Genomic DNA, 21,293 nt, shown 5'->3' with positions numbered 1-21,293 from the left:
TCAATGGAGTTTGGCAGAGCCTGGTTTCAGAACAAGTCAGGACGGCTGCCGCATTACTCGAGACACTAAAAATACAGACCCAAGAGACGTTTAGTGCCTGCTGGTGCTCATTCCCTAAGCATCATCAATGAAACTCCTGGAATATCTTGAAATTTGTCACCTTCTAACTTTCCTGCAACAACTTCCCTGGTTATAACTCACCTCATCTCTCCACCTGAATTACTGTTAGAGCCTGCTTAAAATTTTTATGGCTCTATGGGTTCCAACTTCAATTTTAGCCACTTACTGCTTAGGTGACTTGGAGTAAGTTATAAATCTTTTACAAATGTTTTTTCAACAGATGCAAATCACATATCGCACTTCCAACATAGAATTATGGGCAGAATTAAATGTGTTAGAATAAATGTAAGTGCCAAGGACATTGATTGGCACTCAATGAATGTTATTTTGATTTGTTTTCCTTACACCAGGATTATAATGCTCAACTGTCAAAGTCTCATCTATTTCAGGGTTCTTTGGTGAACCTACATAACTTCAAAGTAAAATCCAAACTCTTTAGACTTACATCCAGGAGTCTTTGCCATTTTACCCTCTTACAACTTTATTTTTCACCATAACCCCACCATACTATTTACAGTTCTCAGATTGTACCACGAACCCACGTAGTTTACACATTCAAAGATACTCTTAAAACTGCCTGGAATGTTGTTGTCCTCTTCCTGTTAAAATTCTACTTATTCTTCAAAGTGTATCTTACATTTTCTTTTTCTGTAAATCTTTTCCTAATCTTTGGATTATATTTAGAAATGTTAGATGCCCACAAAACCTGGAGTTTTTGCCCATTTTAATTTTTTTTCCTCCACTTCTAGAGTGCATTTTCACCTCTCTTATGTATGATGTATCTAATAGTTTCTTAATTAATGTGTGTTAATTTGGCCATTGAAAATAAGTTTCAGAGAGTATTAAAAATTATCTGAATGATATTTAGTAGTCTTAAGTTAGATGAGAATCGGATACTAGAAAATATACTCCCAGGTAGGAGAGTGGGGAAACTCAGCTGAGATCTCAGATTAAAGAATAGCATTTATTTGTGAGTTATATGAAGAGAAACATTTATGATGTGTTTACCTTGTTGCATATAAAAATTATTAGGAAGAGGATTTAAATTTCTTAAATATGTTGTGAATTTGGGAAACATTTTTTTATTACCACATTTATGGAAGAGTGAGGAAACAATTCTCAGAAAGACAAAATGTCTAGTGAGGACACAATGTCTAGAGCCATAGAGAAGCAGAAGTCATATCTGCTTAAAAGTCATATTTAATTACTGACTGTATCAGCCTTTCCCAAGAGTTAATTGCATAAACACATGGAAATAGTTTATTTATTTATTAAAACTATGGCAATAGACATGCTTTAAAATGCTCTGCTGTACCTACTTTGAATATAAAAATTATACCTGATATGTCCCTTCATAGTAGATACATGTTAGGAAGTATTTAAAAACTAGCTTGTGAATTATTCATTCATTTTTTTCTTCCTGAGACTGAAGGGAAGCTGCTAGGGAAAGGAAAGAAAGAAAGTGAGCCAAGTAATATCTTTGTGTATTAGATATTTAAGTAAATAATCAAATGATATGTTATTTTCAAAAATAGAGACCTGATCTATAGAATGCCTTTACAGGATATCCCTGGCTAAAAGATTACTTAGATTCAGAAACTATAGAGCATGGGTTCTTGGAGAATGTCATGGAAGCTATTTAACTCTCTAGGCTATAAAATGGAATTTTTAAAAATAATTTAATTGATTTCTATTATGTGAGGTAACAACGTTACAGTTATTTAGAAACGAGCCGGGCTTGGTGGCTCAGCCTGTAATCCCGCTCCTCGGGAGACTGAGGTGAGTGGATTGACTGAGTCTGCAGGTTCGAAACCCGCCTGGGCAACTTGGTGAGACCTCATCTCTACAATAAATCAAAATATTAGCTGGGTGTGGTAGCGCGCGCCTATAGTTCCAGCTACTTGGAAGGCTGAGGTGGAAGGATCGCTGGAGCCCAGCAGGTGGAGGCTGCGGTGGCCGAGAGTGGCCACTGCACTCCAGTCTGGGAGGCAAAGTGAGACTCCAACTCAAAAAAAAAAAAAAAAAAGAAAGAAACTTGATGTATTCTTCTGAACCAGAGGTGTATATTCAATACAAGAATAATATTTTATCCAGCATTTTAAATTCTTTACTGAAGGAGGAATGTTACAGTACTTATTATGTCATATTATTGGAAATGAAAACCTTGATATTCATATTTCTGCTTAGCAGCACAAATATTACTTGATACATGAGTGACATATCTGTAATTAAACAATGCTATTTTAAGTGGCTAATTAATAATCATTTAATTATAAGAGTAAAACATTGATTTTGGCAGGGCTATTGAACAGGTCTGATCATTTCATTTAAAAACATTTCCATACATTTTTATTTTGTAATTAACATTCATGTATTTCCTGTCAAGACATTCAAAAGTAATTTCCCCCCACAAGTATTCTTCCTATATTCTGTCATTTAATTTTAAAATAGGGATCTCCTGTGAATATTACTATTTATTCTAAATTAAACCTATGGCTTGGCTTCTTTTACTTTACTTAATATGTATATATTGTCTCTGGGTCTTTAAGAATTCTAAAGAAAATATCTTGTATTAATAATGAAAATGTATCTTTTTCTCAAAAATATTCATGCTGAATGAAATGTGTGATTAACATTTTCAGGAGTTAAAACTATAGATAATTTTTCTATAATTTGGTTCAAATATTTCACATAGATAATCACATTTTAGTGAGTATACCCACTTTCAGGAAAGATAAATTACTGCCTTCAACAAAGTTATAGATCAGCTCACTTGAATTAGACATCTATTATGTAACTCAAGAGTTTCCTAAACACTTAATCCACACTGGCATGAGAGAATAATTAGCTCAATATTTGTGTTGAAACATGGAAAATAAAAGGCTGATTACAGACAAGACAGAAAATGAGACCAGTTGAAGGAGGTAATATTTTATATTTTGCATCTACCTTTGAAATTTTTATTTGAAAAATATAACTTCATGCAATCAGAAATTTAAGCACTCGAATATACTATAGAGACTAAAGCTAGTGAGGAGGAGAGCATGATTTCGGATCTATTTATAACAAACATAAAAACTAGACTGTAATTCCTGCTTCAGACTACCATGTAGAAACAGGGATGGAATGTACCCTCGCACCTGATAAAACTAAGAAAGATAATACATAATAATGTAAAACAATGGTTGTTAAGACACTGAACATAAGGCACTCAACAGTAATCCCTAAGAGACCAGAAGGAAATGAAATGAACCCTTTGATTTGAACTCTCTGATTATGCCACAGCTTATTGCCTAGAAAGAGTTTCTGGGAGGGAAGCAAGAAGCGGTAAACCAAGAAGAGCCCAGGAGGCTCCCTTATGGAGTAGATGGAGAGGAGAGTCTGGAAGACCAAAAAGGCTAAAGTTTGCTGGAGATAGTATTAGTGAGGAGAAAGTGGCATAAAGAGAACTGCAGAAATCTGCAAAGGATTTACCTTAAATATACAGTAGAATACTATTCAATGCACACACATGAGGAAAGTACTAGAGGCTGAGGAAAAAAAGATCATCAAAAGCAGTCATAGGGAATAATATCTGGTGCTCACAGAGAGCCAAGAATAATGACTATTTCCACCAGCCACACTAGAAAACTTCATAATTGATTGGGCACTGCAGACAGTACTCAAAATGTGTCATTTACTATGGGGCATAATTAACCCTAGAATAGATGTTGCTTTGGTCTTCATTAGCTATATACCAATAAACCTTACAGATGCAAAAATTTCTACAAAATATTAGCAAATTTAATCCAGCAATATATAAGAAGAAAACATATTGTGACTAAATAGGCTTATCTTGAGAAAGCAAGGTTGGGTCAACATTCAAAAATTAATCATTGTAATTCACCATGTCAACTAACTAAGGAAGAAAATCTGTATAATTACCTCAATTGATACAGAAAATCCATCTGACAAAATCTAGCATCCATTCCTGATCAAAACCCTTGGCAAATTAAGGATAGACAGAAACTTCCTCATTCTTATAATGTGTATCTACAAAGACTCTGCAATTAACATGATACTAATGGTGAAAATGGAATCATTTACTCTGAAGATATTTACTCTCACCACTCCAATTTAACATCATATTGAGCTCTTATCTAGAATAACACTGTAAAAACTAAAATAAAATGATGCACATATTTGAACGAAAGAACATGATTGTCATTATCTACATATGACCTAGAAAATTCCAAAGAATTTACAAAAATAAGCTAACAGAACCAAAAAGTGAGCCATATGTGGTTGCAGGATGCCAAGTCAATACTAAATAAAAATCAATAGCATTTTTATATTCTAGTTATGAGCCATTGAAAGGTGAAAATTTAAAGTACTTATGCGGAAAGAAGTTTACACAGCAGACTTGAGATGCTTATATTTAGAAAGGCCTGCCTGCAAGGTTGGCTTTTTTCTTAACTCTGGGAACTGGGTTTTGGAAGGGTTCCAGTCATTCCCTGATAAAAATGGTTCACAAGGCCCAAATTACTTAAGCAAACAATATAGCTTATGTTGAATACTTGCTTTCTTTTTGGGGATCTGTAATCTTGGTACATCCTAGGCAGAGGACGCCTACATAATCAGCCCTCAATAAAAACCCTGTGTATTTGGTATCTAATGAGTTTCTGATAACATTTTACACATGTTGTTAAAACTTGTTTCTGGAGGAATTAAGTAAGTTCTGTGTAATTCCACTGGGATAAGACCCTTAGAAGCTTGTGCCTGGTTTTCTCCCATGTGCCTTTTCCCTTGGTTGATTTTGCTGTATCTCGTTTTTCTGCAATAAATCATAGTCATGAGTTTAACTATATGCTATGTCTTGTAAGTCTTCCTCATCAATCATTGAACCTGGAGATGATCTTGGGGAATGTTGATACAATACTATCTACAATAGCACCAAAAATGAAGAAGTACCTAGTGATAAGTCTAAAAAAGTATATGCACTAATTTTTTTCTGAAATCTAAAAAACATTGATGAGAAATATCAAATAATAAATAAATAAAGACATATTGTGGTAATAAATTAAAATACCCAATAGTTTTAAGATGACAATTCTTTCCTAATTCATCTATAAGTTGATTGCAAACTCAATAAAACATTAAGCAGTCTTTTGGTAGAAACTGACAACCTGATTCTAAAATTCCATAATATTTAGAATCACCTAAACAATTTTAAAAATAAAGAATAATACTAAAATAGTGTATTAAGGGAAAAAGAATATCATAGAAATCAGTGAAATAGAGCGGAGAGTGTGGAAGTAGATCCACACATATATTATCAATTAACTTTTTAAAAATGCCAAGACAATTCAATAGATAAAAGGAAATCCTACAAATAGGATATCTCTAAGAAAAAAATGAATTTCAAATTGTACCTTTCACCATGTAGAAAAATTAACTCAAAATAGGCCATAGACCTAAATGGAAAATCTAAATATATAAAATTCCTTAAGGACATAGGAAACATAAAAACAAAAATCTAGGTTACCTTGCAGTAGACAAAAAAATTCTTAGTAAAACAAATGCATAAATAATAAGAGAAAAATAATAAATTTGACTTTTCCAAATTAAAATATTTTTTCTTCAAAAAACATCCTTAAAAATACAAATTAAAATGCAAATCAAAACACAATTTAAAATGTATTAGAATGACTCGAATTAAAATGATTTATAATAAATTTTATTTAAGCTAACTGTATTTTTGCACCCAATGGGGTGATTACAATCAACAATTATTTATTGCATATTATAAAGTAACTAAAATACTAGAATTAGCATGTTCCTAACACAAAGAAATAATACATGTTTGAGATATTGGGTATCACAATTACCCTGATGTAGTCATTATGCATTGTATGTACCCCATGAATATATGTACTTACTATGTGCCCCAAATAATTCAAAATTAAAGTATGTTTATAATGACTTATAATAGCAAGCAAGGTGAAGATGTAATAAAAAAAAACAAAACTGGAGCACATATATCTCTGATGGCAATGTAAAATGATATAACCATTTTGATGAACTATTTATTTCTTAAAAGGTCGAACATTCACTTACCATATGACAACCTTGTCATTCCTAGGTACTACAAAAAGAAATGGGAATATATATATACTCACAAAGACATTCATATTCATTTTATTCAATATACCTAAAAATTGAATATACTTCAAACACCCATCAACAAATGAATGGAAATACCCAATGTGGAGTAACCACATAAAGAAATATTTTTCCACAGTACAAAAGAATAGCACGTTACTATGTGACTCAAAGTTAATTCTCTCAATGAAAGAACCTAGACAAAAAAGTACATGTTATTCAATTCCATTTTATAAGTTACACAATCATTTATAATGATCATTGGCAGATCAATGATTGGGTCCAGACATCGATGAGTTTAGCACTTCAAAGGGGCATGAAGAATCTTTTGAGAGTGATGGAAATGTTGTGTATCTTGTTTATGGTTGTAGTTGTATGGCTCTGTACTACTCATAAGACATATAAAATTGTATTTCTTAAATAAATGAAACTGGATGTGTACATGCAATTTTTAATAAAATTAATAAGGAAAATGCTTAGGATAACTAATAGGAATGCATTTGTAGGAATGCATGATTTCACAAGAAGAAACACAGAGTAGGAAAAGTCATTGTTTAAAAGTGTGTGTGTTCGAAGTGTAGGTTTAAAAAGAGATGTCACAGAAAGAATGTAGAAATATTGAACTCCTGTTTTATCTCTTCATCCAAGAATAATAATCCTACAAATAATAATAAAAAAAATCTTTGAGGGAAAGTGCAATACTTAGGTATGTGAAATTATAAGAAAACATATAACAGTTTAAAGTAATTTCAAGTCTTAAAACTCAAAGGACCAAAATATATTTGAAGAATTGAAAGATGCAACTGCAAAATCAATATGTTTATTTTATTTTAATTTAATTTATTCTATTTTAAAGTTGTAGGTTATAAGTCAGGATTGAATACATAATTGGTTTAGACACAGGTGAAATTGTGGGCCTCGCAATGGACCTCACTTTACCTGGAATGGAATCAGCCACCCTTATTGATGTTATTTGTCCCCCTTCCCCTGACAGTGTCTCACTACTGCCAATCCCTTTTCTGTAGTATTATGATAGGTGTTTAGGGTCCACTTATGAGTGAGAACATGTGGTGCTCAGTTCTTTGTTTCTGTGATAGATCACTAAGTATAATAGACTCCAAGTCCATCCAAGTTGCTGCAAAGTCCATAATTTTTTTTTTTTTTTTTGAGTTGGAGTCTCATCCAGACTGGAGTGCAGTGGCCACTCCCGGCCACTGTAGCCTCGACCTGCTGGGCTCCGGTGATCCTTCCGCCTCAGCCTTCCGAGTAGCCGGAATTACAGGCATGTGCTACCACGTTCAGCTGATTTTTTGATTTATTGTAGAAATGGGGTCTCACTGCCCAGGTGGGTCTCAAACCCGTGGGCTCAGGCAATCCACTCACCTCAGCCTCGCGAAGGCGCGGGATTACAGGCTGAGCCACCAAGCCCGGCTAAAAGTCCATAATTTTGTCCTTCTTTAAGCCTGTGTAATATTCCATCACACATATGTACCACATTTTTAAACCAGTCTCGTTTTGATGGGCAGCACAGTTGGTTTCCTGTTTTAGCTATTGTGAATAGTACTGCAATAAACATGCATGCACAGGTATCTTTTTTGTAGAATGATTTGAGTTCCTCTGGGTATATTCCCAGAAGGGGGATTGCTGAGTTGTATAGAAGGTCAACTTCTAGTTCTTTTAGATATTGCCACACTGTTTTCCATAAAGGTTGAATTAGTGTGCAATCCCACCAACAATGTAGAAGCATTTCCTTTTCTCCACATCTTCACCAGCATCTATTATATTTTGTTTTATTAATGATTACCATTCTTACTGGAGTTAGGAGGTATCTCAATGTGGTTTTGATGTGAAATTCTCTGATGATTAGTGAGACTGAGTCTTTTTTCATGTGTCTGTTGGTGGCTCATTTGTCTTCTTTTGTGAAGTGTCCATTCATGATTTTTGCCCATTTTTTAATGGGGCTGGGTTTTTTGTTTTTGTTTTTGTTTTTTTGTCCTTTCGGCATGTTTGAGCTCCTTGTAGATCCTGGATGTTAGGCCTTTGTCAGATATACAGTTGGCAAATATTTTTTTCCCATTTTGTGGACTGTCTCATCACTTTCTTGATGGTTTCTTTTGGTTTGCAGAAGCTTTTCAGTTAGATGAGGTCCCACTTGTCTATCTTATCTCTAATGGCATGAGCATCTGGGGTTTTGATCAGAAAATGGTTGCCTATTCCAACTTTTGTAAGACTGTCTCCTACATTTTCTAAGATTCTTATAGTTTGAAGTTTTATGTTTAGGTCTTTGCTCCATTTGGAGTTTATTTTTATGTATGGTGACAGATCCTGTTTCATTCTTCTGTATGAGGTTGGCCCATTTTCCCAGCACCACTTACTGAATAGGTTCTCCTCTCCTGAGTGGTTGCTGGTGGAGACTTTGTCGAAGATGAGATGGTTGAGAAATGGAGGTTTTGCTTCTGAAATGTCTATTCTGTTCCATTGATCTGTATGCCTGTTCTTGTTTCAATACCAGACTATTTTGATGATTGTAGCCTTATAATAATGAGTAAAGTGTAGAAGTGTGATATCTCACAGTTTGTTTCTTTTGCTGCAGATCATTTTGACTGTTTAAGGTCATTTTTGTTTCCATATGAATTTTTGTATCATTGTTTCTAGGCCTGAGAAGAATGATGGCAATTTACTAATTATTGCATTGAATCTGTAGATTGCCTTGGGTACAATAGACATCTTAAAAATACTGATTCTTCCAGTCCATGAGCATGGAATATTTTTCCATTTGTTTGTGTCTTGGATTTCTTTGAGCACTATTTTGTATTTTGTTGTAAAGTTTTTCACTTCTCTGATTAGGAAGATGTCAAGTTATTATTTACTTATTTATTTATTTAAAGACAAGTTATTATTATTATTATTATTATTGGCTATTGTGAATGGGATTGTACTTTTTTATTTGGTTCTCTGCCTGTTTGTTGTTGGTGTATAAAAATGTGACTATCTTTTGCATGCTGATGTTATACTCTGAGACTTTGCATAAGTTTTTTCTTATCAGTACTAGGAGGTTTCTGACAGATTCCCTTGGGTATTCCAGGTATAGGATCATATCCACAAAGAGGGATAGCTTGACTTCCTCTTTTCATATTTGGATATTCCTAATATCTTTCTCTTCACTCATTGCTTTAGCTAGGACTTCCAGCACTATATTAAACAGGAGGGGTGAGAGTGGGCAGTTGTGTTTTGTTCCGGTTTTCAGGAGAAATACTTCCAATTTCTGTCCATTTAGTAATATGTTGGCTGTGGGTTTATTGTAGATGTACTGTGTACTATTTAGAGGTGTGTTCCTTCTGTACCTAGGTGTTCAAGCATTTTTATCTAGAATCAGTGCTGTATTTTGTCAAAAACCTTTTCTGCACCTAATGATATAATCATGTGGTTCTTGTTTTTCATCTGTTGATGTATTTAATTACATTTATGGTCTTGCAGATGTTGAAGCAGTCCTGCATCCCTTGGTCATGGTGGATGATTTCTGAGATGTGTTGTTGGATTCAAATTGCTAGAATTCTTGTTGAGAATTTTTGTATCTATGTTCAACGGGGATATTGGCCTTTAGTTCCCCTCTTCCCCTCTTTGTTGGATCTTTGCCCCGTTTGGGTATTAGTGTGATGTGAGCTTCGTAAAATCATTTGGGGAGAGTTCCATCTTTCTTGATTGCCTGGAATACTTCCAATAGATTGGTATCAGTTCCTCATCATATGTTTGGTAGAATTCCCCTAGACAACCATTTGATCCAGGGCTTTTTTTCCTTTCTTTCTTTCTTTTCTCTCTCTCTCTCTTTTTTTTTTAGTAGATAGTTTTCTTATGATGGAGTCAATTTCCTGGCTTGTTATTAATCTATTTAGGGTCTTTATTTCTTCTTGTCTCAACCTTGGGAGTTTGTGTGATGTCAGAAAGCCCTCCGTTACTTTTTTTAAAAAATTATTTCCATACAGGTGTGCATAGTAATCTCTAATAATCTTCTGTATTACTTTAGGGTCAGTTGTGACTTGATCTTTCGGTTTTTGCCTCTTTTTCTTGGTCAGTCTGGCTAGGGGTCTGTCAATATTGTTTAACCTTTCAATGAACCAGCTTTTTGTTTCATTAATTTTTTCTATGATATTTTTGTCTTCTAAGTCCCATATTTGGGCTTTTACTTTGGTGCTCTGGATTATTCCACTGAAGTTAGGGTTTTGGTGGTCTTCTCTTTTCAGTTTCCTTAGGCAATTTGTTAGGCTGTTGACTTGTGAACTTTGTATTTTGTTGATGTGTGTTCATAAAGATATAAATTCCCCTCTTATTCTGATTTCACTGCATCCCACAGGTTTTGGTAAGATGTGCCTTTGTTTTCATTTGTTTCCAAGAATCTTTTGATTTCTGTTTTGATTTCTGTGTTGCCCCAGGAGTTGCTCAGCATTGTGCCGTTTAGTGTCCACAGCTTTGTGTGTTTTGGGGAGTTTTTGTTGATATTTCTTTTTATTCCACTGTGGCCTGAAAAGGTGCATGGTAGTATTTCAATCATATGGAATTTGTTAATGCTTGATTTATGGCTGAGGATATGGTTGATCTTGTAGTATGTTCCATGAGGTGATGAGTAGAATGCATATTCCATGGTTGTTGGACAGAGTGTTCTATAGGTAACTATTAAATCCATTTGGTCAAGCATCAAGTAAAGGTGTCATATCTCTTTATTAGTTTTTTTGCCTTGGTGATCTATCTAGGATTGTTAGTGGGATATTTAAGTCCCCAGTTATGATAGTGTTAGAGTCAATATCCTTTTTTAGTTTACTTAGTAGTTGCTTTATAAATCCAGGTGCGCCTGTGTTGGATGTATGTATATTTAGGATGAATATTTCTTATTGATGGATTGAACATTTTATTATTATGTAATGTCCTTCTGTATCTTTTTAAATTTTTGATAGCTTGAAAGTTGTTATGTCTAATATTAATTTTTTTTTTTCCATTTGCCTGAAAGTTTGTTTTCCATTCTTTAACTTTGACTCTGTGGTTGTCCTTTGCAGTGAGATGTGTTTCCTGGAGACAGCATGTTGTTGGGTCATATTTTTAAATTCAGTTTATCATTCTATATCTTTTCAGTGGTGCATTTAATTCATTGACATTCAGGCTCATTATCAAAATGTGAGAGTTTATCCCTGTCATGCGTCTCTTATAATAAGGCTATTTTGTTTTCTTTTAACTTCTGGGTTGATATATGTGTGTTTTCACTTTTGTAGTATCAAGGTGTATTGTGGGGATTCTATGTTTTTCTGCATTCTTGGAAAGTGCATGGTCATTCTTTTCTTCTTCTTCTGTGCTTAATACTTTCCTTAGCATCTCCTGTAGAACTGATCTGGAAGCAGCATAATACTTTAGGTATTGGGAAGGATTTTAGTCTTCCATCGCTGATGAAGCTGAGCTTGGCTGGGTAGGAAATTCTTGGTTGAAATTGTTTATCTTTGAGGACTTTGAATATTGGACTGTAGTCCCTTCTATCTTGTAGTGCATTTGCTCATAAGTCTGTTGTTATTCTGATTGGTCTTCCCCAGTAGATATTCTGACCTTTCTCTCTCACTGCCTTTAGGATTTTTTCTTTTATATCTACTTTGTGTAATTGAATTACTATGTGTCTAGGGGTTTGTCTTCTTGTCTGACATCTTGAGAGGGCTCTCTGAATCTCTTGTGCTTGGATAGCCACATCTATGGTGAGATGGGGAAAGTTTTCTTGAGTAACCTCCTGGAATACTTGTTCCAAGTTGTTCTCCATTTCCATTTCTGCTTCTGGGATACCAATCAGGCATAAGTTCAGTCTCTTGATATAGTTGCACATTTCTTGGAGGCTTTGTTCTTTCTTTCTGAGTTTTCTTTATTTGTTTTTAACAGATTGGGTTATTCCATGTTTGGATCTTTAAGCTCTGAGATTCTTTCTTCTGTTTGTTTAATTCTGCTTTCCATGCTTGCCATCTTGTTATTTATTTCCTGGATGAAGTTTTTATGCCCAAAATCTCTGTTACAAGCTCTGTTGGTGTGGTATCTTTTCTTTCTTGAGTCCTATTCACTCTTTCCATCCATTCCATAATCCCTGTTGTATTCCTGCCCAATCATTGGTGATTTCCTTTCTTTGGGTTCTGAAGTCTGATTTTTTGGGGTGTTGCCCTTTGGTACACTGGGAATTACCTGTGTTCTTCTGTTGACTTTTTTCCCCCCTTGTGACAGATCTCTTTCATTTTTCTTTACTTCTGTTATTAAGTGTTAGTGGACAGACTTTGCTTCTGCTGTTGCTCAGGCCTCTATTCTGCTATGATCAGAGCCTCCAAATTTGTTCTGTTTTGAACAAAAGCTGGGGGTGGAAAACTTTGCTGTTTCTTGTAGTTTGAGAGTTGAATAAGGTGGAGGGTGGGGAGGTAAGATTTAGAAACTACTTGCAAGTTACAATTTCACTGACTAATGTATGGCTTTCCTGAGACCCACTCCCTGCCACCAGTCTATATGATGATTCAATGGGTACATGTATGTACCCTTGAGTCCAAGATAAAGTAATAGCAATGAGGAGAACAAAGGCAAGTAGAATGAAATATAATGGACTAAAATAAAATAAACCACAGTAAAACAACAGGAAAAACAAGAACAAAAACCTGAAAAAGAGAAAAATATAACAACAAACAAACAAAAACAAAGACCAGCAAAAATAAAACACACACAGAAAAACAGGAAACTGAACACACACACACACACACACACACACACACACACCAGAAAAGACATAGAAGAATAAAACAAAACAAAAGGAGGGGATGCAAATCAAACTCTCACACATACATTCACACACACATACACTAAACCAAAACAAAAGAAAAAATCAAAAAGGGGAAAAAAAGAGTAAAAAAGAAGGAAAAAATGCAAATCAAACCCTTACACACCCATTCACACACACACACTAGACCAAAACAAAAGAATAATAACAATTACAAAAAACAATTTTAAAAGATTTTCTGGGCACTAACCACCCTCTTGTGGCATGAAGGAAACCAGAGCATAAGCTGACAAGGTCCTTGTGTTCTTGGCTTGTGTTCACGAAACCAAGCCTATACTCCCTCATCTCAGAGCAGATGTGATGGGGGGAGCAGACAAACACTACTACTGTAGCAGGCCTTGAGTACCCTAGCCTTGTAAGCAACAGTCTTGCCTGGAAGCTCTGCATTCTAGCCAAAGGCGGGTGAGGGATGTAGCCTGCTACATAAAACGTAGTGGGCCTTGAGTACCCCAAGCTCATAGGCAGGTCTCGCTTGGAAACTCTGCATCCTAGCCAGAGGCAGTCTGTGAGAAATGCAGCCTGCTACACAAAACAGTGTCTTGAATGCCCACACATCTGGGTACACATAGTACAGATAAAGTCTTAGCTACAATAAGGCCCTGGGTACAAGAAGATAAATGCAAAACAACTCGCCTTATAGTAACAACATAATTCCACTGTGGTTCTCTCATCTCCCCTAACCTTGATTTGTTACTTTATAATAAAACAAAGTGTCATGACATCAATCACACCTGACCCGGATGCCTTGCCCAGAAGCTGATACTGCTTGTTTTTACGATAATCCCTTGTACAGTTTTGCCCTATATGAGAGGCATACTAAATAATAAATGGGCTCTCACCTATTGAGGAGAGAGACCTCCCAATCCCGCTGTCTCTTGTCTTTCTTTCTCATTCCCTCCCCCCACCTCAGGCCCTGCTCTGTGGAGGCTGGACCTCTGCAGTGGCAGGTTCTGTAATTATTCCTCTCACCTGCTCATGGGTAAAATCACCTGCTGTCTCCTGTGGGATTGCAAGCTCATTCACAATCTCCTCAGCATGTAGCCCAGGCAGGAGGTTATGAGGGTGGGTGGGGCATAATTTGTCCCCTCTCACTCTCATAAGGTCAGAGTAATTTCTTCTGGTGGGGAGGTGCAGGACTATTTCCTCCCCAGGTGTTAGCAGTGGGTGCCCCAGCCAGGCTTATCCCAGAGTAGGTTCTCCCTGTGCAGTTGCCATCCAGGTTCCACCTAGGTTCATCCTTCTCAATCATGCTGTAGCTGTGGGGGTCTGACATTCAGAGGATTGTTGGAGAGGAGGCAGTTGTATCAGTCCAGGACTCACCACTAATCTCTTGTGGGGTCTTCCTCATCCTTTTGTGGTTGCATCATTTGTCCTGTGACTGGATCAAGATAGGGGGTGGAGCATCTGAGACTCTGAACTTATCCTGTCTCTCAGAGGTTTGTGATTTTGGAATATTCTCATTGAGTTACAATCAACCCCTGAGTAGTTAACCTTCTGGTCACAGAGAGTGGGTCTGTTGTTCCATGTTGATCAAGTTGGAGTGCTTTCCTGCCCAGTTTTCAAATAACGGAGGGGGTGCATGTTTCATCTTTTCCAGTGGGACTCTTCCTCTGACTTCCTTGCTCTGCTCTCCCCATAGTCTTCCCTGCCAATGTCTGGCCTAGAGTTGTGGTGGTCGGCAGTCTGGTAACAGCCATCACTCCTGGCAGCTTCTCCCCAGGAAAAGGTTTATTGATTTTAGAAAATGGCGCGCGGCTTCTGCATCCTGGGTGTTGCTAAGGTCCAAACAAGGCAGCTGCCAGCACCAGCCACTTCACCAGATGAGTCCTGGCCACTTCCTCTTGAGTTCCCATGCAGTCAGCCATACACACACCCACTTACAGACACACATGAAAATTCATCCATACACTCATTCACTCACACAAGGACCACACAATCTGACTGGCTGTCACACATCTTTTTTTCCCTCCTCCTTAATCCTAGAGACCGTTTGGTTAAAAGAAAGAAGAGATTTTTTTAAAAAAATTAAAAATTGACAATCTGAAACTGTTAACTAATACTAAAAAAAAGAACAAAGATTCTGGAACTTGGGAAAAGGAAACTATGCAAGGCTGACCAATTTGAGAATAAATTGCTGAAGTGATTATGTGTGAGTACTTAGAAAACAAATTACAGATTTCTTGAAGATAGTATGGATTAATTTAGAACAAGTTACGATTAATACAAATTTCACTTCTTTTTAATGTGAATAATCAATACACAATTCAGGCAATACAAAATTTAGGATATATGTTTCAATAATGCAATAATTCTTGAGGATAGAAAATAAATATGAATTAAAATAATTATTATATTAGAAATAATAATAATATTTTAGGCCAAGAATGGCAATCAACTTTCCATTTAGTTATGATATCTTTTGGTTGATTGCTAAAGTGAAGGCAACCGCAAGATTGGACTTTATGGTACAACATAGAACAAGGATAAATATCAAATATCAGTTATGACTTTTAATCTTTTACCTATATAATTTCTGATGGATTTATATGCACCCAGCTTACAATAATTTTCATTTAAATTAATACCTCCTTGTTAATTTATACCAAGATAATAATATTAGGATTTATAATAGGTGAATAAATAAATTTTATATGAAACTGTGTTTACACAAAACATATTAAAATAAATCCCGAAGTACTTAATTCCTCTGTTAACATAATAACATTTAATACTATTTTTCCCCTCATAATATTACTTGAAAGTTCAAAATTCACAATATCATCTATTGGTTTCTCTGATGGTATGATAAGAAAAATTTTAAATTACATAAATAAATAATGTTATATATGGATTTTTATGGTGACTTTTTAATGCAGGGCATTAACTTATATTACAAGTAAAATTGCACTTGAAAAGTAAGTTAACTTCAGAAGAGGAAATAATTTTTTATGAATAATATATAAATTTTATTATGTATTTTGTTAACAATAAAAATACAAAATCCAAGCAATTCTTATAACACAAATCTTTAAGACATGTCTTTATATAAATGCCTTTTCACTCAGTGGCTCACATATGGTTGTGTTTGTTTTGTGAGCCAGAGTCTCATTCTGTCTCACAGGCTAGAGCACAGTAACACAATCTTGCACACCACAGCCTTGATCTCCTGGGCTTAGGCAAACCTCCTGCCTTAGCCTTCCAAGTAGTTGAGACTACTGGAGCATACCACCACACCTGGCTAATTATTATTATTATTTTTTTTTTTTGTAGAGATGAGGTTTCCCTATTTTGTCCAGGCAGGTCTTAAACTCCTAGGTTCAAAGACTCCTCTTGTCTTGGCCTCCCAAAGTGCTAGGATTATAAGCATGAGCCACTGTGCCTGGCCATCACATATTTGAAAATATCCATATTTGAAAATGTGGACCTCACACAATTTTTTGTGCAATATTCACTTTCTAATATACTTAAATCACTTTACATTCCATTGTAAGGATTCAATATAGATGTCTTCAAGTTTTCCTTAATTTCTGAAAAATGATAGTATAGAAGCAAGAAAACTAACCAAAACTAACACACAGTAATAATGGTCATGAACATTTGTGTTGTTCTTTATAGAATATAAGTACTCTTTTTTTTAATCAATTTTTTTTATATTGTGGGGTACAGTTAAGGGTTAGATATACAAATATGCTTCATTCGGGCCCCCTTGTTGATAACAGGTGTCTCCCCGTCCCCAGACAGATGTTTATACCATTCGTCCCATCCCCCCCATAGTTTCCCAACACTGTCAGTCATTTTCTTATGGTAGTGCGTTGGATGATCAAGGTCCACAATATGAGTGAGAATATATGATACTCAGATTTTTGTTTCTGTGAGAGATCACTCAGTATTATAGACTATAGCTCCATCCAGGTTGCTGCAAAATTCATGATTTTGTTCTTTTTTATGGCTGCATAGTATTCCATCATGTATATGTACCACACTTTTTAAATCCAGTCCTCTTTTGATGGACTGCGTGGTTGGTTCCAGGTTCTTACAATTGTGAACAATGCTGCAATAAACATTTGTGTGCAGGTATCTTTTTTATAGAGTGATTTGAGTTCTTCAGGGTATATTCCCGGTAAGGGGGATTGCAGGGTCATATGGGAGGTTGATGTTTAGAGTTTTTAGGAATCACCACACTGCTTTCCACAGAGGTTGCACTAGTTTACACTCCCACCAACAGTGTAGGAGTGTTCCCTTTTCGCCACACCCTCTCCAACAACTATTATTTTCTGAGTTATTGATAATTGCCATTTGACTGGAGTTAGGTGGTATCTCAGTGTGGTTTTGATTTGCATCTCCCTGATGATTAGTGAGGTTGAGCATTTCTTTGTGTGTCTGTTGGCTGCTCGGATATCTTCCTTTGTGAAGTGTCTGTTCATATCTTTTGCCCATTTTATAATGGGGTTGCGTGTTTTTTTCTTTTCAGCATGTTTGAGTTCCTTGTAGATCCAAGATGTTAAGCCTTTGTCAGATCTGGAGTTGGCAAATACTTTTTCCCAGTCTGTAGGTTGTCTTCCTGCTCTCTTGATGGTTTCTTTGGCTTTGCAGAAGCTTGTCAATTTAATGAGGTCCTACTTGTCTATCTTATCGCTTATGACCTGTGGGTTTCGAGTTTTGTTCAGGAATTGGATGCCAGTTCCAATTTCCATGAGGGTATGTCCTTCATTTTCTAAGGTTCTTATGGTTTCAGGTTTTACATTTAGGTCTCTGATCCATTTGGAGTTAATTTTTGTGTATGGGGATAGATAGGAGTCCTGTTTCAATCTTCTGCATGTGGTCAGCCAGTTTTCCCAGCACCATTTACTGAACAGATTCTCCTCTCCCCAGTGATAGGTGGTGGAGGCATTGTTGAAGATGAGTTGGTTGAGAAATTGAGGTTTTGCTTCTGGGATCTCAATTCTATTCCATTGATCTATATACCTGTTCCTAGACCAATATCAAGCTGTTTTGATGATTGTAGCTTTATAGTAAAGTTTGAAGTCTGGTAATGTGATACCACCTGCTTTTTTTTTCCCTGAGGATTGTTCTGGCTGTTCTTGGTCATTTGTGTTTCCATATGAATTCCTGTGTTGTTTTTTTATAGGTCTGAGAAGAATGTTGCTGGTAATTTGATAAGTATTGCATTGAATCTGTAGATTGCCTTAGGTAAGATGGACATCTTCACAATGTTGATTCTTCCAATCCACGAGCATGGGATATTTTTCCACTTGTTTGTGTCATCTTTGATTTCTTTGAGCAGTGTTTTGTAGTTTTCATTGTTAAGGTCTTTCACGTCTCTGGTTAGGAAGATGCCAAGGTATTTCATTTTTTGTGTGTGACTATTTTGAATGAAATTGTGCTTCTTATTTGGGTTTCTGTTTGTTTATTATTCATGTAAAGAAATGCTATTGTCTTTTGCACATTTATTTTATATCCTGAGACTTTGCAGAAGGCCTTTATCAGTGTAAGGAGGTTTTTGACAGATTCTCTTGGGTTTTCAAGGTACACAATAATGTCATCTGCAAAGAGAGATAATTTGACTTCCTCTTTTCCTATTTGGATACCCCTGACTGCCTTCTCTTCTCTGATTGCTGTAGCCAGGACTTCTAATACTATATTGAACAGGAGGGGTGAGAGTGGGCATCCTTGTCTTGTTCCAGTTTTCAGGGGAAATGGTTCCAATTTTTGTCCGTTCAGGGGAAATGGTTCCAATTTTTGTCTGTTCCAATTTATGCTGGCTGTGGGTTTCTTGTAGATGGCTTTTACTACTTTGAGCTATGTTCCCTGTATGCCTAGATGTTCGAGGATTTTTATCAAGAAGGGGTGCTGGATTTTATCAAAAGCTTTTTCGGAATCTAATGATAAAATCATGTGATTTTTGTTTTGACATCTGTTGATGTATTTAATTACATTTATGGTTTTACAAATGTTGAACCGGCCTTGCATCCCAGGGATGAAGCCTACTTGGTCATAATGGATGATTTTTGAGATGTATTGTTGAATTCGGTTTACTAGGATCTTGTTGAGAATTTTAGTGTCTATGTTCATCAAAGATATTGGCCTGTAGTTCTCTTTTTTTGTTGGATCTTTACCTGGCTTGGGTATCAATGTGATGTTAGCTTCGTAAAATGATTTGGGGAGAGTTCCATCTTTCTCAATCGCCTGAAATAACTTCAGTAGGATTGGAATCAGTTCCTCCTTAAATGTCTTGTAGAATTCTGCTGGAAAGTCATCTGGTCCGGGGCTTTTTTTTGTAGGTAGTTTTCTTATTACGTAGTCAATTTCCTTGATTGTTATTGGTATTTAATGTCTCAATTTCTTCTTGTTTTAACCTAGGTAGGTTGTGTGATGACAGAAAGTCCTCCATTTCCTTGAGGTTTTCAAGTTTGTTTCCATACAAGTGTACATAGTCTCTGATGATCTTTTGTATTTCTTCAGGGTGAGATGTGACTTCATCTTTTTTGTTTCTGATTGTGCTTATTTGGGTTTTTTCTTTCTTTTTCTTGGTCAGTCTAGCTAGGGGACCATCAATCTTGTTTATTCTTTTGAAGAACCAGCTTTTTGTTTAATTGATATTTTTGGAATGTCTTTTTGTCTTCTATGTCCTGGATTTGGGCTTTTATTTTGGTGATCTAGATTCTTCTGCTGAAATTAGGGTTTTTGTGGTCTTGCTTTTCCAGCTTCCTTATGTGGCTTGTTAGGCTGTTAATTTGTGTTCCTTCTATTTTCTTCATGTGTGTTTGTAGGGATATAAATTCCCCTCTTACTACAACTTTTAAGGCATCCCAGGGATTTTGGTAGGATGTTTCTTCATTTTCATTTGTTTCTAGGTATCTTTTAATCTCTGTTTTGATTTCATTATTGACCCAGGAGTTGTTTAGCATCATGCTGTTTAGTGACCATGTCTTTGTGGGTTTTGGGGGGACCTTGTTGGTGTTAATGTTTATTTTTATTTCACTGTGGTCCGAGAAGGTGAATGGTAGAATTTAGGTCCTTTTAAATTTGCTTATGCTTGATTTATGGCCAATTATGTGGTCAATCTTGGAATATGTTCCATGTGGTGATGAATAGAATGTGTATTCTCTGGTCTTTGGATGGAGTGTTCTGTAGGTATCAATTAAGTCCATTTGGTTCAGAGTCACATTGAAGTTCCGGATCTCATTGCTGATTTTTTTGTCCCGATGATCTGTCTAGGGTTGTGAGTGGGGTATTAAAGTCCCCAGTTATGATGGTGTTACAGTCAATATCCTTCTTTAGTTTTCCTAGGAGTTGCTTTATAAAAGTTGGTGCACCTATGTTAGGTGCATATATGTTTAGGATTGATATTTCTTGTTAATGGAGTGAACTTTTTATCATTATGTAGTGACCCTCTGTATCTTTTTAAATTTTTGATAGCTTAAATGGTATTTTGTCTGAAATTAGGATCACGACTACTCCTTTCTTTTGTGTACCATTCACCTGAAAATTTGTTTCCCATCCTCTTACTTTGAGTCTGTGCATGTCCTTTCTAGTGAGATGGGTCTCTTGAAGGCAGTATATTGTTGTCTGGTGATATTTTATCCATTTCGCTATTCTATGTCTTTTCAGTGGTGCATTTAGTCCATTCACGTTCAGGCTAATTATTGAAATGTGAGAATTCGTCCCTATCATAGAGTTCTTATAGAGTTGTTCTTCCACTTGGTTTATTGTCTTTCTTTTGTTTTGGGGGTTGGTTCATGTGTATTTTATTCTTTTTCCTGTATTCTTGTGAAGAACGTTGTTCTTTCTTTCCCCTTTTCTTCTGTGGTTAGTATTTTCTTAAGTGTTTCATGTAGAGGTGGTTTGGTGGCAGCATAAGTTCTTAGGGATTGGATATCCGGGAAAGATATTAAATCTCCCTCACTGATGAAGCTTAATCTGGTTGGGTAGGTTATTCTTGGTTGAAATTGTTTATCTTTCAGTAATTTGAAGATAGGGCTCCAAGCTCTCCTAGCCTGCAGGGTTTCTGTAGATAAATCTGCTGCTATTCTAATTGATTTTCCCTGGTAGCTGATCTGGCCTTTTTCTCTTGCTGCCTTTAGGATTTTTTCTTTTATGTCTGCTTTGTTTAGGTGAATTATTATGTGTCTAGGAGTTGTTTTTTCTCATTTGTTGTCTTGCAAGCGTTGTCTAAATTTCTTGTGTTTGAGTT

Source organism: Carlito syrichta, unplaced genomic scaffold (genome assembly GCF_000164805.1).
Source record: "Carlito syrichta isolate Samal-C Ts95f unplaced genomic scaffold, Tarsius_syrichta-2.0.1 Scaffold314393, whole genome shotgun sequence".
In the NCBI taxonomy this organism is placed as follows: Eukaryota; Metazoa; Chordata; class Mammalia; order Primates; family Tarsiidae; genus Carlito; species Carlito syrichta.
Note: the sequence above shows the minus strand (reverse complement) of the source record.